The sequence below is a fragment of the Alligator mississippiensis genome, chromosome 1 (assembly GCF_030867095.1).
Source record: "Alligator mississippiensis isolate rAllMis1 chromosome 1, rAllMis1, whole genome shotgun sequence".
Lineage (NCBI taxonomy): Eukaryota > Metazoa > Chordata > Crocodylia > Alligatoridae > Alligator > Alligator mississippiensis.
This window is the reverse complement of record NC_081824.1, coordinates 92,528,454-92,545,616: the sequence shown is the minus strand read 5'-3', so window position 1 is coordinate 92,545,616 and position 17,163 is coordinate 92,528,454. Positions and strand designations below refer to the sequence as shown.

Below are 17,163 nucleotides of genomic sequence, written 5' to 3'. Positions count from 1 at the left end.
TTGAAGTTTAATCAATGTGAAGTATTTTAATGGGGGATCACCTGCTCTTCACCCCATGTATACCAGATTGTAGGTCTAATTTAAGATATTCAGGGAAATAATTTGAGTTTTGACTTGGTTCATGTAATAAAACTGCAACCTGTTTAATGTAGTTTGGTGCAACTGTAGTTTGGTCTCAATTTAGGAGACGCCCAGGTTTTACCAGGTATTGAGTATGAGCTGTCTCTGACCCTGAAAAAGGGTGGTTCCTTTAGTTTATGGTTGGAAGTCATTGGTGGAGCAACACAACTAACTTTCATTGATTTTGTCTTGTGTGCGAGTAATATTGCCCATTTTCACCACCCACAATTTAAAATATAATTATTGCTAGTCCCATGTCTTTCACAAGGAGATTATGACGTAGATATAAAGTAATTACTAAAATATATTGATGCCAGGATCACTTAGAGTAGCATCTGTATGAAATTAGCTACTTTTCTTTTATAGATTTCATAGTTTATTACTCCTGTGTAAAAGACATTTATGGGGAACAGTGGCTTTTCTTTATGGGAGAACATACTGGAAAATGTTGGTTGGCCAGCTTAACATCTTTTTGACAGAATTTTTTACCTGGTTCTGGATGTAGACAATTCATTTCCTGCTGGATAGGAAAGACTGCCGTACCACTTTGAAATGTATCTTCACACATTTTTAGTATTTATTTGATTTCTAGAAGATGCCATTGTTTTTGATCTGTTGAAGTTGTAGAACAGGAGTCAGCAATGTTTTTGGGCTGAGTGCCAAAAAAATCGGCAGCCCTGACTTGCAAGATGTTGGCATGCCAGTGTGGATGGTAGGGGAGCCACAGGGGGCTCAATCCTTTTTGCCGGCAGTGCACCCTCAGCCCCTTTCCCCACTGTCCACCCTGAGGCACATGTGCACCTGCTCCCAGCAATGAGCTGAGCTGAGCTCTGTGGACCCTGGTGCAATTGCTTGCAGCCTCCCGTTGCCTGCCACAGCTGGCCTAGGATCTGGGCAGGCCCCTGACACCCACCATGGAGGCCGGGCTGCTTGCAGCAGGTGGTGGGGATGCTGCAAGCAGCTGTACCCTGCATCTGTGGAGCCCTTCTGGCTGGTTGCTGGCAGTGAGTGCATGCATGCCTCAGGATGGACAGGGGGAAAGGGCCGCGCTGCCACAACAAGAGTCGAGCCCCTTGCAGCTCCCCCACCGACTGAGGTGCATGTGCCAGGCAAAATGCCATCATATGGCATGCTCTGGCACATGTGCTGGGGGTGGTGAACCCTGTTGTAGAAACTATGAGACATTTAAACATTTAATTTATAATGGCTAGGCCTAATTTTAAAGTGAATATTTGAAATGCTATAGCTGCATACACACATTCAGAACATCCTGGACATCTCTCAGGTTTGTTTCCCTGAGAGAGAAGCTGACCTGTATAGAGGTTCAGACAGGGAAGCAAGGAGCCTGCAGGCATGAATACTGTGCTGCCAGAGGTCCCGAGAGCACACAGCCCAGAGAGCTTTCAAGGCTTTTTAAGCGAATGTAACCAGGGACCATCAGAGTCACTGAAGGGTGGGGGTCTGTGTTGTGCACAGAAGAGTCCTCCAGTATTTCCCTTCCCCCATACTGTGATGGAGCACAGCTAAGGCTGGGGACTGCATATGTTTCTTTGCATCCAAGTGCTGCAGTGTTATTCAGGCAGTGAACAAGCCAGGAGCAGAACATGCCTGCCAACTGTTTTAGCTCTGGGCTTTTCCAGCCCGAAGCACTTGGGAGATATGTTCTGTTCCCTGCTTGGCTGAGAGTGACATACATTCTCTCTCCGTCTGTGGGAGGGGAGAGAAACAAAGCACAGTAGGATTGCAACGGTTGGCTTTGCGTCCACTGCATGTACAGAAGTTCTGTCTCTTGAGGAATATTCTCTGGGGAACCACTTCACACAGGTTGTTCCTAAGTTATTTTTCTCCCTGAATGGCCATTTTTACTTTGGAAGAAAAATTATGAACTTCTGTACGCTTGTGGTTGGTTTTTCCAGAGACAGTGGTGACTTTCCCTACAGAAACTGAACATCTTTCCAAGCCTTTGGAAAGCTCTGGTGAATGAAATAAAGCTATAGTGCAATTAATTGTGACCTTAGTCAGGAAATACAACCTATAATAATGTCATCCTGACACCCCCCCCTCCCCCCCAAGTTAATGCCACAACCCCGAATGACTGAACTGCTTGGACAACAATTGAAGGTGATGTGTGTTTTGGAAGAAAATTAATTATCCTCTGAGTTAGTTGATTTTATATCCTATTGTTATTAATTTTAACAGGAGGAGATGTCAAGTAACTGTCTTTCTTGAGGAATAGGGAATGGTGAGGAGTTGAGGGAATTGTTAGTTTAGCATGTGAATGGTGAAGTTTTTAGGGATGTAGCTATTAAGTATTTATGTTGTGAAATTACTAGGAAGTAACTCTTTTATAGTTTGAATTGGCACAAAATTTAGCTTAACCAGTTAGGGGATTCTGTTTTGGTGTAATTGGCTGACATTTTTCATACTAATAGTGAAAAAAATCTCAGTGAGCTGGAAAACTGTTTACTCTTAAATCTTTGCTTTTAAAAGGTCAGATTATTTTATTTTAAGTTTTCAGTAATTGAGAAAATGATCTGTTTTTTCCATATTCATCAAAGTGGCACACTTTGTGTCATAAACAAGTTAATCTAAGTGGAATGTTATAGGAAGAGAATGCTATGCCAGTGTAATTCTTCGAAGTTTTTAGCACTGTATTAACTTAACTTTTAATGGACTGTATAACTTGATATAGAATTGGAAGTAGTACAATACTAAGATGCCACTAAGGATGCATTGTATTAATAGCTGTTTGCTCTTATTTCAGGATTAGCTTTATAAATAAGCATAGTAAGGATCTGTAGAATTTCCAAGCTATGTTAAGGCAAACAGGCTTTTTAGAGCAAAGAAATAGCATGAATAAAGGCAGCTCACTTGATATATCACCAATTGAGTCTGGTGATACAGAATCAGTTAAGATAACCTGAAGACACTTGTGAGGCAGAAAGAGATGCATATTGTGTTTTCTGTGCACTGTTCACAGTGATCAAACAAAAATTAAAGAGAGAACCAGCTTATTATATCACTGTTCTTGATGTATGCTGTTGCCAAATCTATATAGGGAGGAGTTGGATGATATTTTACACAAATGAAATGGGGGTTTCCATTTAGTATCCTTTTAACTTAATTTTTTCTCTGGCATTCATACCAATGAAATGCTGGGGTTTTATCATAGTGGTAGCTACATATTGTTTTATTATAAAAGTCATTTGAATAGAAGTTGGTTGTAAAATGTCATTGTAGCTAAAATTAAAAAAGGATGTTAAGTACTTGTCAGAATATGAAAAAGCACTTGCTCAGTCATATAGGTTAGGTTTCATTGTTATCACAAGTATCGTAAGTGATTGCCCTAAGCTGGTATTTCTTTTTTACCAAAGGGTCTTCATTTTAAGTAAACCATCATTATACTCGATGTGTTTGGGACTGCTTTGTGACAGTCCTTAAGAGGGTGGCCTAGTGAAGTTGATTTCATACAGGTTTCACTATATTTAATGAGCAATGGCACCTGTGCAACCTGACACTTGAAAGAGAAGCTTAAATAATCTTTTGAATACTTTCAAATGCTAATTTTAATTTGTCAGCTTTTCATAAAAGAGAAATACGAAAAACTTATGAAACCAAGAAAACTCTTTTTAAGACATGCTGTACCTTTCAGTATTTTTTATAGGCTTTCGTTTTAGATATAATGATTTTAAACCTCTCTCTGAAACAGAATTGATGACCACAAAAAAGAAAAGAAAGTAACATTTGTGATAACTGCCTCAGAACTAATAATACATCTGAAGAGTTTTTTGTCTGTGAAAATTCAAAAAAAATTATTTAGATCTAGTATATAGTAAACAATTATGTTTATTTAATTCTTGTTAGATAACTGTCAGATTTACTAGATGGATTAATGTGGTGCTAAACTTTGGTTTTTGTAAATTTTAATTTTGCCTTTTTGCAGAACTTCTTGACAATAAAGCATATATAGATCACAAGTATAAATTGGAGTTTGGTAGCTCTTCATATTAAACTGGAGTTGCCTGGTCTGCTGGCATTGAGAATTTTCCATTTCTGTTGCTCTAACATCCCTCATGGGATAAGCCACATCAGTAAATGTGTGGCATATCTTGTGTTGGGATTACCTGATTTGGTGTCATGTTCATCTTTGATTCCATTGTTGTTTTACATGGCAGCTGATCAGTCATCAAATCAGAGACTTGGTCTTACCTTTCTGCCCTGGTGCCTCTATTGATTTAATTCATCCTTCAATTTTCAGTCAAATTAATGCCTGTTTCCCTAAGTCAGTCTTTTTCCACTAGAGGTTGATAACTTGGGAATGCCACGTTGGTTCAGGATCAAGGTTGGAGAATTGGGGCATTTGAACAAGGTAGAGAAGAAGCTTCCTGAGGGCAAAAAAGTAAAGCTGTTCTACTGAAGTTTTTTTTACCACAAAGCTAAATTTTATTCAGAATTGTAGGAAAATATCTTACTGTAGCTCTTGTTCTGAATCACTTTGTTGCTTCTTTATAATGAAGAAGGGCAGGCAAGCTTTTAAAAGTATTCTTTTCTGTTTGCTTTTTACATTAGAAATTCAGGTCTTGTCTATGTCATAGTGTTTCAAAGGAGACTGGTGAAATGATGACACAGGATCAAGAAAGTGAAAGCTGAACAGTTAAAGGGGTAAATAATTTTTTTAATTGAATAGTTCAGAAGTTTGTTTAACTTCTTGATTTCTATGCAACAATTTTAATAAAGGGAATTTATTAAAGATTCAGGACACTTGTTTTTTCTTTGATGTGAAAGCTCAAAAGAGACATGTTCTATAATGTTCACTGCACTGTTAAGGAAGCCAAGATTTGATATTTCTTGTACTTGAGACACAATCTCTTTGAGTGCTTGGGCAGCCTCATAGGCAGAAAGTTCTTTTGTAATATCGCACCTAAATGTCTCTTGTTGCAATTTTAAGCCCATTATTTTTCCCCCACTTCGCTGTGGATGCACAGAATACCATATTTAATGGATTATTAGATTACCCTGATTATAAGAGGTCCCCCCCCCCCATAATAAGGTTTTATATATGGAAATTTTATAAATTTGTTATAATTTTCCAGGTATAAAATCTAATTATTGGAGGTTTGTCTTCAATTTTTCACCTTCTCACTGCTACAGCAAAGGAAATAAATAAAGGGTGCCCCTTTGTCCTCTGTCCCCCATTGTCTTCCCTTTGCAGTTCCTTTTCACCCTTCTTCCTGTCAGACTTTACTCTCCCTGAACTGAACACATAGAAGTGAGGAGCAAATTTGAAAAAAAAATGAACTTGAAATAAACATAGTTGTAGTAATTTGTGTATAGTACCTATAGACTTAGTTCATTCAGAATTGATGCATTTTACCTTTTTTAAAACTGCTGCAAGTTTTAGTGCAGGTACTCCATAAACTCATTTTTAAGTAGCAATTTGGCACCTACTTATATATAATACAAACTGTTCATGATAGCCCAAAGTCAAAAGGCTCATGATTTACCATATAGTTCATCGGGCTGGGCCCTAGCAAAGTCAACAGCATTTCAAGTCATGGTGACCCCACAGCTCAGCACTGTTCAGTAAATGCATGTGCTCCAGATACCCCTCCCCTTCTGAGGATCCATGGGCTAATTAGCCCTTATTTATGACTGGAACCAGGTAGTCTTGTCACAAGTCCTGAGATGCTCCAAAAATGTATATGCAAGTGAAGGCTAGGGCATCCTGGTCTTACTTCACACAGGGCCACACTAATTATGTGACAGGATGAGAAAGGGGGCAACAGAGGGATTCTGGGTGGTTTGGGGCCATGTTTGGCAGTGTTTGCCAGATATTTAAGACTGGTGAAGAAAAAGGAGTAATTGAAAATGGGAAAGAAAGAAACAGCTCAGCTGTGGAAGTGAACAGGAAGAGGGAATGTATTTAGTGTAGTGGCTCACCATGACTGTAAAAAGAGTCAAGTGCTGAGGGCAACTGCACTCTATGGGCTCTTCCATATATCTTATTCAGATGGGCTGCACAACTTATCTTTGTGGTAGGTTCCCATCAGCGTGTCAAATGTAGCCATTTTGGTAGTAAAGGGAGGGTGTCAGGGCTGGCTCTGGCACTGTAGTACTTCCAAGCCTGCTGCCAGTTGCCCATGCAAGGAACACCCATGTGTTTTTTCAGAAGGGCCAAAAAAAAGAAAATGTTCCCAATAGCATGTTTGCCCCATATGGCAGGTACTTTATCTGTATGCTTAGTGTTGGCTAAATTTAATCAACTTCATAGTTGGTTTCCATTATTGAGCACATGCTGCTTTTGGCAGCAGTTTAATGATATACAGTGTATTTAATTAGGTTTCTTTGTATGTGAATGTAAGATGAGGGGCTTTTTCCTAATGCTGACTGGTGGGGGGAACCTTGTCTTATATTTGAGTAAATTCAGTAGTTGGTTACCACTCCGAGAGTAAACATTTTTTTTTTTTTTTTAGTGTCCATCTTTATTCTAGGAAAGGGCTATCCTGGGGTTAATTTACAAGAAGTTGGACAGCTTTGAACTCTATTATACTTATTTTTAAAATATAACTACTGTTCTTTACTTATCAGCCATGAAGTATTTTCTTTTCTTTACTCTGTCAGCCCCAACTTTTTGTTTTGTTACCATATTTCACAGTGTATAAGCAGAGGTTTGAAGCCCAATTTTTAACTCTTAAAATTCAACCTCCACTTATACACCTTATCACTGTCCCCTGTGAGTGGTGCTGGTCTAAGTGCTCGGCTGGCGCAGCCCAGGCAGTACTGCTCGCAGGGGATGGGGGCGCACCAGCCACGTGCCAAGCCTAGCACCACTCGCAGGGGACAGGGATGGGGCTGGACTTGACCCTTGGCTGGCTTGGCCCCATCCCCTGCGAGTGGTGCTGCCTGGGCCGCGCCAGCTGAGTGCCAAGCCTAGCACCGCTCGCTGGGGCCGAGGCTGGGGCCAGGGCCAAGCTTGGCGCTTGGCTAGTGTGGCCCAATCCCCTGCAAGCGGTACTGGGCTCGCAGGGAATGGGGCTGAGCCAGACAAGCATGGAGTCTGGCCCTGTCTGCCATGAGCAGCGCTGCTGAGTGCTGAGCCCAGTACCGCTTGCAGAGGACACAGCTGGGCTCAGTGCTTGGCTGGCATGGCCTAGGCAGCGCCACTTACCGGGGATGGGGCTGTGCCAGCCAAGTACCAAGCCCGGCTCCAATTTATACACTGCCTATGAAAATCCTAACTTTTCACACCGGAAAACTGGGTCCGACTTATACACCATGTCAGCCTATATACTGAAATACAATACTTAACTCCTCATGCCTGAGATCAGCATAAATTCTCTAGTAAGGATCATGTGATTTCTTCTATGTTTTAAGCACATTCTTAAGGCATAAAAATAAATAGGAATAGTTAGCATCATACATTTTTAGTACTTTAAAATTTCTTTGTGCATCCTGTGCATGTCACATTGAGTTTGAGAAATGATTTATGAGCATAACTGTATCCTAATTGTCAAGAAATCTAAAAACTGCAATCTTTTTTGTTTTACTGTATTATGACTGGATAGAATCAATAAGCAGAGTTTCGGAGTGATGATTGGGTCACTTTTAATCTCAACTGAGATGAGGAAATATTTGGAAAATGTTCAGGGATTTGGGTAAATGGGAATGTTACAGTACTTAGTCGCTGAGAATATGTATGAAACTGTACAGTCTGTCTAAAACTGTTTCAAAAAGAGAAAACTTCAAAAGAATACCAGTTGTTTGTCAGCAGTTCTCAGCCTTTTTGGTCTCAAGGCACCCCTACATAACTTCTCTGAATTTAGCAACGCTCCGTTTAAAAAATGGGGGAGGGAGTGATATTACTGTTTTTAATGTACTTTGGCCTGACACTTTTAGTATCCGTTCTTAAGCCTCATCCAGATGAGTTGCTGACAGAGAAAGAAGAAAGACCAGTTTCTAAAATAGTATAACAGAATACTTATAATGAAACTTTCAGTACATGAGTATGTACATTAAGTGAAGATAATTACAAAGAGGTCATACCCTACTTACATTTGAAAAAAAAAATAGCTTTCCGGCTCAACAATCTAAATAATTTGATCTGCTGTAGTTGCATATAATTTTTCAAAATAACTGTCCTGCTAACCTAGTTACATAACTGTAGCAGTGTGATTTGAATCTTATCACTAACTGTGCTATCACTTCTGATTTACCTCTCTTCCTCTTAAAAATGTGGAATATTTATTTAGAAAATTAAAATAAACATGGATGTTCACTAACCTCTACACCTTTCAGGTAACATTACTAACATTTCCTTTGCTCATTTCAATTTCTTCTTCTTTTTTTCCTTTACTTTTCTCCTCTGTTTCTTTATTTTTCTTTCACTTTCTCCCCTCCCCCCCTGTGTTCTTAGTGTTCTTTCCCACTTGCTTCATTGTTATGTTTTGTTGGGCTTTGAAGTGACTCCTCTAACCTATGATTAGTTTTTCCCAAAAGTATCATGTGCCCCATGAAATGCTTCTGTATTCCCTGTTCCCTAAACTTCCTTGTTGGAAAGGATGGGAGGGAGGTGAGAGTGGAGCACTGTGAGATGCTGGGGGATGGAGAAACTCTGTGTATTGCTATGGTATACTTTGTAGACCTTGTATGTAATTATACACAATGTAGTGCTCTAGAGAAGTTCCTGTTTCATCCAGGAACATTTTTGTGGCATTTCTGCTGCTTGTCTAATGTTACAGGAGTATGGACAGCTGTTCACCTGACTTTTGTCGTGCTGCAGACATTGTGATGCAGGCCATGGGTAGACAGTAAAGTGTCAAATCCAGTGTGGAGGCCATTCTATGTAGCCTGTCTGGATTAAAGCAACACTTTTTTTTGTCCTTTTTAACAGCCTCTTCAAATCTTCATCTGTTTGGGAAGCATCTTTAAGATGAGATAGATGGGTAGCTGTGTTAGTCTGAAGTCAGCCAGAAGACAGGGTAAATATGTACCTTTATAGACTCAGAGGTGCCCAACCTTTTTCCCTAGCAGGGCAGATGGCCAGTTCCCAGTCCGTCTGGGGGCTGGATCTGGCTGGGGTACATTGAATCTACCAAGGGATATCTTGAGTCTAAAAAAAGGTTGAGAACCACTGCTCAAGGGCTTTGTGCTTCCTTTTTTAATACTGATTGCCTTGTTTGTAATTTGGATAGAGTATTGTAATTCTATAACCTGATTACCCAACCAGTTTTCAAGGCACTTGTGCAGTGTGTAAGAAGTCCATAATCCCCCATTCATTTTAGTTAGCTGTAATTGCCCAATATATAGGCATCATAAGGGTGTGATCTTCTGACTGTCTTGTTATCTAGAGTCTCAACCAGGGTGCCATGAGATCCTTCTATGATGCAGGATGCCATACAAGATTAGCTCCGTTAAGTGTACAAACGCCTGCATGTGATTGACAAGGCAAACCCAGAGATTGCAAATAGGAATCTGTAGTGCTAGAAACATCCTGCCCTTTTCTGGTCTAAGTTCTTTGCAGCAGAATAATTTTTCTTATTATTTTGCCATAGTTAAAAAATGAGTGAAAACTAAAATCTGGTATTTTCTGAGTGATTGCCTGAGTTTAATAAGGTATGCCTTTGAGTCTAAAAAAATTGAGAACCACTGATCTAAAGGCTTTTGGCTTGTAAACCATGACTTCTGGATTTGATTTGAGCCCTGCCTTAATTTTAATGTGGCTTGTACATTTGCATTTTAAACCAGTATTCACAGCTGAATAACTACACACGCTGGAAGTGTGTGGATATATTTATAGAGTCGGAAATGTGACTGCAGCCTATTTAACTTTAATCTAACTTGGGTACAAAGATCATTGAAGATGCAGTAGTGCAGGCTAGATGCCAGCTAAGTACTTGCATAGGCCTAGGCAGGCTTGTAGAATCCATGCTGTAGCTATTTGTATTTGTGCTAGCCAAATTAAGACTACCTCGGGTACACCATGCTGTGATCACATCTTCTGATTTGTGTGGACTTTTCCTATTAAGCTTTTACTCTCTCTGCATTCTAATTTTTTCTTGGTACCTATCTCTGCCATGATGCCTGTAGAAAATCAGCTACTATCAAGTCATGTGGAGTTATTTGGCATTTATTTTAGACGTCATGCCTTACATAATAAATGTCACATAATTGCTTCTTTTTTTAATCAATGGTAGATTTTTATATTATGGATGCATGTTGAATGCTGTCAGTCAACAACACAGGGTGTGAAACATCTTCATGTACCTCCCTGTTTGAATTTACTTCCTTGCAGTTATTTTAGCATGAACCTTTAACCATTAGACAATTTAATCTTTTAATTCTCTGTAGCTGATAATTGTTACCCACTGAGATTATCCTGACAATCCCAGCTCACTGGAACTCCCTAAATGGCTCTGCTCTGCGCTCTGTGGGGCCATGGGCAGGTCTGCTGTGGCATCTGGGATTGGGATGGGCGTGTGGGGCCAGGTCGGGGATCACGGGATAAAGACAGTGTGGGGACAGGCCTGGAGCAGATCTACCATCTGTTCCCTGCAGACCCCTGCAACAGGTGCTGGTTCTGGGGCAGGAGTGTGTGGGGTGTGTGTATCGTGGCTCTGCCATGGGGCCCAGCCCTACACTGTCACTGCCCTGTGATCCTGGGGTCTCCATGGAGGCCGGCCGGGACCTGCTCAGGCAGGGCACATGACTAGGTGGATGAGTTGGGGCCTCAGGCCAGTGAGGAGTGGTGTCAGGAGTGGGATGGGTGGGTGGGGCCAGGTCCAGGTCCAGGATCCTGGGCTGGTGATAGCACGGGGCTGAGGCTTGGGGTAGAGCTGTGATCCACTCCCTGCATGCCCCTTCCCACAGAACTGGCACCTGTTGCAAGGATGAGCAGGCAGTGGATTGTAGCTCTGCTCCAGGCCCCACCCCTGCAACATGTCACCACCCACAATCCTGATATCGCCCACCCATCCTGCTCTTGGACACCACTTCCCACCCACTCGCAGCCCCACCCCATCCATGCTCCTGCCTGCATGGGTCCTGCCCCTGGTTGTGGGTGTGGGGTGGAAGGGCTGGGGTTCATGGGTAGAGGGGCTGGGTCCAGCAGCGGTAGCAGCTGGAAGGAGCTGCCACCACTGGAACTGCTGGGAAGTGGAGTCTGGCTGCCATGGCCTGGGTGCCTCCTGTGCTTGGGCTGGGTGGGACCAACGGATCTGCCACAGGCCAGACAAAATCCCATGTTGGGCCATATCCAGCCTGCGGGCTGTATTTTGCCCACCCCTGCTTTAAAACAATCTAAAAGTAAAGGCAAAAGGTATAATGTATATAAAAAAAGTTGTACTGCAATGAATACATCATGAATATCAAATGTATGTTTTCAGTCTCAGAAGACTAGCTGTAATCACAAATGAGGAGGCCACTTTTTGCTTTCATTCTTCTTAGGCTTCACAACTAGTTGTTTGGCTTTCTTCATTTTGTGCTGCAAGAACAGGAACATTGAGCAATATTAACCACCCAAAGTCATGTAAAGAGAAACCATTAAATTGCCAAGACAGGAAAGAGCAAGTAAAAATTGCAACTTAAATGGTTCTTATACGTATTATAAAATATAATAGAATTAAATGGTTACTGAAGGATAACTTTGAAATATGATACTTTTAAATTGTTTGGTGCTTGAGGCAGTTAGAAAATGCAGTTATTTGGCTGAGCAGTTAGATTGACTGTATAAAGTATTTTAAATTAAATTAGAATTAAAAACAAGTTTAAAGCTGCAACTGTAGGACTGGTGTGATGACTTCAGAAAAGGCTATTGTCTGTCTTCTCAGATGGGATGCAGTATGATAGAGGTTCTGAGGGGAAAAGGGATAGGCTTTCTGATAGGAAATACTGGCCTCCACATGTAACTCCACCAGGCTAGCATTGCAGTGTCGGTTCAGAGCTAATATGTCAGTAGGAGTGTCTTGTGCAATTTAATTCATAATAGTCCATCAAATACTTTTGTTTGTGTTGGTGGAATGACTGAAGGCTCAGATCAAGTGTGGACCTCCATGGAGAAGGAATGTAAACATCATTTAGTTGCTGAATGAGCCTGAAAGTTGAAATTCTTTATTTCTAGAAGTATCAAAGCAGTGACAGTGGTACTACAAAAGTATCAAACATTAGGGCTGTGCGAAGCTTGAGTTGCCGATTTTAATTTGGAGGAGATTTGGCCCATTTTGGCGGCTGATTCTCTGAATCCAAATTGAATCAGGAGACCAGGTCTGTATTAAATCCAAAGCCTCTGAATTGATTCGGAAAAGATTCAGGGAGATAGGATAGACTAGGGAGAGGCAGGCACAGCTGGGCGGCTGCCAATTCTCTTGAAGCTCCTCCGGCTTTGCCTGCCCTTGCCCTGGTGGGGGGAGCTGTGGGTGAAGCCCACGAGGCTGCCCTGCCTGGCCCCATCCCCTGCCCAGCACCAGCCTAGTCCCAGCACTTTAAAAAATAAATCCCCATACTCACCGGCTGCAGCAGGGGCTCTGGGGCTCCTGGCAGAGCCCCCTCACATAGCCCCCATTCCCTGATGGCCCCCAGCTCTGCCCCTGACTGCTGCCCCGCCTGGCCCCAGCCTCCTTGCAATTAAAAAAAAAAAGGCGCTGCAGTTGCTGGCTGCAGCAGTGGATATCAGGGACTCTGTGGGCTCATGGCAGAGCCCCCCTGCACAGCGCAGGGCAGTGGGGGACAGCAGAACTGCTCAGCCCCAGCTCCCAGGCAGCACACGGTGCCCTGCCGAGCCACACTGCACCCGCGCCCTGGGGCAGCTGCCATGCTGGTGCTGGGTGGGGGTGTGATCCCCGCTACCCTATGCTGCATGGGGGTCCTTCTCCATGAGCCCTCAGAGACCCTGCTACCAGAGCCAGTGAGTGCCAGGCTCTTTTTTCCTTTTGTGGTTTTTTACGTGCCAAGAGGGAGGCACAGCCAGATGAACTGATTTGGAGAATCAGCGCCAAATCTCCAATTCTGATTCGGCCAAATCGAATGGGGACAGTGTTCAAATCACCAAATCGAATCACTGTGCGCCCAGTCGGCTGAATCCTAATTTAATACTTCCCTATTTGCACAGGCCTAATTGACATCTTATAGCTTCTGCCAGCGAAACGTATTACATGCAGGGGTTCCTTCCTTTCCAACCCACAAGCTTCCATCTATTCCATTCCTCTCTTCCACGGAATCCCTTCAAATCAGTTGCAGCCTCGTGCATGGGAAATAACAGGAGGGAAGAGGCTAGGGTGCTGAAGTTGTTCATACAATGACTTTTCCATGGCTTTATGAAAATTGTGGTTAAGGCAAATGTAGGTATTTAAAGTGAGATAGGAAAGTACTGATGCCACAGTAAAACGTTCTAGCATTTGGAATTTTGGGTAGTGATACTTTGATCACCCAAGTTCAAGAAAGACTAATGCAAGGTGCAGAGTGATGGAGATTAGACCCTATTTTATGAGAAGAGACTTGTGTAGCCTAGCAGAGCAAAAAAGAGAAGGGACATTATTAATCTCCATAAGTACACTAAGGGAATAAAATATCAGGTGGAAGCTGTTTAAACTGAAACCCAGCGTGGGCACAAGAACAAATAATAGGTATTATGGGGCTCCTATACGTGCAGGGAGGCTGCTTCAACATGCTGTAATTGCACCATGTTGGAGCATACTCAGTTAATCGAGTCTGCTGGAGAAGGGTAATTACTGTGCTCCAGCAGATTCTACTGTCTTGTATATCAGCATCTCTATGCTGAAAAATGTCGGCGAGGCACTTTCAATGAGCTTGTTCAATGAGCTTTAGCTCTAAGTGCCTTGCCACCATTTTTCAGTACACGTGATGCTCTGGGTGCTTTAATTAGCACAGCTCTTGGAGCTGTGGGAGGTAATTGGGCTCAAATGAGCTCAATGAGGTATTTGTCCAGCCTCCTGTTAAAGACCACCAGAGATGGCAACTGCACCACGTCTGCTGGAAGTGTGTTCCAGATTCTAGTTACTTGTACAGAAAATAAGTTTTTCCTTAAGTCCGAAATTTTTCCTTGACTAGCTTGTGTCCATTGGTCTGTATCTTCCTGGGGTGAGGGTCTTTTTTTGAATAGTTGCCTAGGTCCTGGTGTTCTCCCTTGACACATTTGTAGGCAGCTAGGAAGTCACCTCTCAGCCTTCTTTTGCTCAGACTGAACAGTCCCAGATTCCAGAGTCTCTCCTCATAGGGCCTGTCCCCCAGGCCCTTGATCATGCAGGTGGTCCTTCTCTGCACCCTTTTGAGCTTGTCCACATCCTTATTGAAGTGTGGTGCCCAGAACTGGACACACTACTCCAGCTGTGGCCTCACCAATGCCAAATAGGGGGAGGAGCACCTCTCTGGATCTGTTGGCGACACATCTGCTGATGCACACCAGAGTTTTATTTGCTCTGTTGATGACTTCGTCACACTCATGGCTCATAATCATCTTCTGGTCAATTGTCAACTCTAAGTCCCTTTCGGATGCAGTGCCACCCAGTGAACCACCACCCATTGCGTAGATATGGTGAGGGTTCTTCCTTCACAGATGAAGGACCCATCATTTGTCCCTGTTGAACTTCATCTGGTTTTGTTCAGCCTATAGGACCAGCCTGTCAAGGTTGCCCTGAATCCTTGACCTGTCCTTGGGTATGCCTACTTGTCTCCACAGTTTGGTATCAACCACAGACTTAATCATTGCACTTTTCAAACCCTTGTCCAAGTTATTAATAAAGATATTAAAAAGCATGGGCCCAAGCACTGATTCCTGGGGTACACTACTGGAGATGGCTTTCCAGGGTGAGGCCACCCCATCAATCAAGACTTGTTGAGATCAGCCCTTGAGCCTGTTCCCAACCCATAGCCTGTTCTAAGCCAGAACTTTCCAACTTAACTGAGAGGATTTCATGGGAAACAGTATCAAAGGCCTTGCTGAAATCTAGGTAGATGACATCCACCTCCTGTCCCATGTCCAGGTGGTTAGTTATCTGGTCATAAAAGGGCACCAGGTTTGTTAGGTATGACCTCCCCTCTACAAAGTCATGCTGGGTGCTTCTCAGTACCCCATCAGATGGGAGCTTGTGAGTGATGTCCTCCCAATTTTTTCAAAGATCTTTCCCAGAACTGAAGTCAGACTGACCAGTCTATAGTTGGCAGGGTCATCCCTCTTTCCCTTCTTAAAGAAGGCTGCCACTTTTGCCTTCTTCCCATTGTTAGGGACAACATCTGAGTTCCACGATTCCTCAAACAGCCTCGCCAGAGCTCGGTCAGCTCTTTCAGCACTCTTTCGGCACTCTTCACCTGTTCTGGACTGATTTTATGAGGACAGCTGTCATTGCCATATACTGATGCAAAGTAATTGTTGAGTAGCTCTGCCTTTTGATGGGGGTCAGCTGTGGGTTTTCTCTCCATGTTCTGTAAGGGTGCCACAGTTGAGCTAGATCTTTTTTTCTTGCTCCATATGCATTTATAGAAGGATTTTTTTTTGTTGTCTTTAATTTTGGTCGCCAGCTTCACTTCCATGGATGCTTTGGCTTTCCTTGTCTCTTGTCTGCAGATCCTGGCTGCATGAGTGTACTCTTCTCTGGATCCCGAATCATTGTTCCATTGGGTGGACGCTTCTTTTTTCTTTTTGAGAAGTTGTTTAATGTCTCCGTTGGGCCAGGCGGGTCTCTTGGCTTCTCTCCCTCTTTTTGATTGCATGGGGAATGGTCACTTTTTAAGTGATAAGAATAGTCTCCTTGGGGAAGTGCCATCCTTCTTGAGCTCCCAAGTTGTCCAGACGCTGGTTGCAAAGGGCCTTTCCAACTAGACTCCTGAGTTTACCAAATGTTGTTGGAGACGATGTCAAAAGCCTTGCTAAAGTCAAGCTATATTGCATAATCTGCTTTTCCCCCCACGCAGAGCCTGTCATTTCATCATAGAAGGAAATTAGATTGGTCAGGCAGGCTTGTTCCTGGTGAATCCATGCTGGCTATTCCTGATCACCATGTTGTCCTCTAGGTGCTTCACAAGAGATTCCTTGAGGACCTGCTCCAACATCTTTCTAGGTGTCGAGGTCAGGCTGACTGGTCTGCAATTCCTCAGATCCTTCTGCTTCCCATTCTTAAAGATGTGCACTGTATTTGTCCTTTCCTCATTATCTGGGACCTCCCCAAATTTCCATGAAATCTCAAAGAGGATAGTCAGTGGGTCCAAAATTACATCAGCCAATTCCTTCAGTATCCTTCACTGCATCCTATCTGGCCTTGCTGATGTGGATGCTTTTAGTTTCTCTAAATAATCCCTAAACTTTTCTTCTACTACTCTAGGTTGTTTGTATCCTTCCCTAACTTTGCTGCCAACTTCATTAGTTATTTGAGAGCTGCTGCCCCTGTTTGTGAAGACTGAAGTAAAAAAAAAAAAAAAAAAAAAAGGCATTAAATACTTCAGTGTTCTCTGCATTATCCGTAACTAGATTGCCTTCCACATTCCATAACTAGCTATGAACTAGTTGTGAAGGCCATGAATAAATTCTGGCTGAAAAATTGAAGTTTATTTCTAACAGAGGTTTTGGAACAACCTTCTGGTACAACTTGGAAAAAAAATAACTTGTTTTAATATATAGAATGATATATTTGACAGTTGGGATTGCAAGAAAATGATTTTGATCCTTGTGGTTCTGTTTTTTATGCACATTGGATCCAAGGACCCTTTTCTAAGCATGTCAAAAGGCAGTTAAATGTTAACTATGCTGTGGAAGAATTGTGCTCTTGTTTAGACCACCAGATGATTTCAGGTTGCAGCTGTGATGGGTTGAATAGGAGTTCAGCATGTTTCGGAGAGCAAGGATCTCAAAGTTCCTTTGTTAGTAGGCTTTGCTTGAAGAATACAAGAGGCTGGATGGAGAAAAAGAAGTGTTCTCTCAGTACCACGTGAAAAGAATCAAATACATGCAAACCAAATGATTCTGCAAGTGACTGGGCCAGAAGAAAGATGCATCTGCAGATTACTTTTATTATTATTTTTTCACTACCGGTGGTTGGA

General features: G+C 42.5%; 1 protein-coding gene across 2 annotated transcripts in view; it reads left to right on the top strand.

The window, feature by feature from the left end:
• Positions 1-17,163, top strand: part of ATG5 (autophagy related 5) — a 146,145-nt gene that overhangs the window by 44,442 nt on the left and 84,540 nt on the right. The window lies entirely within an intron of this gene.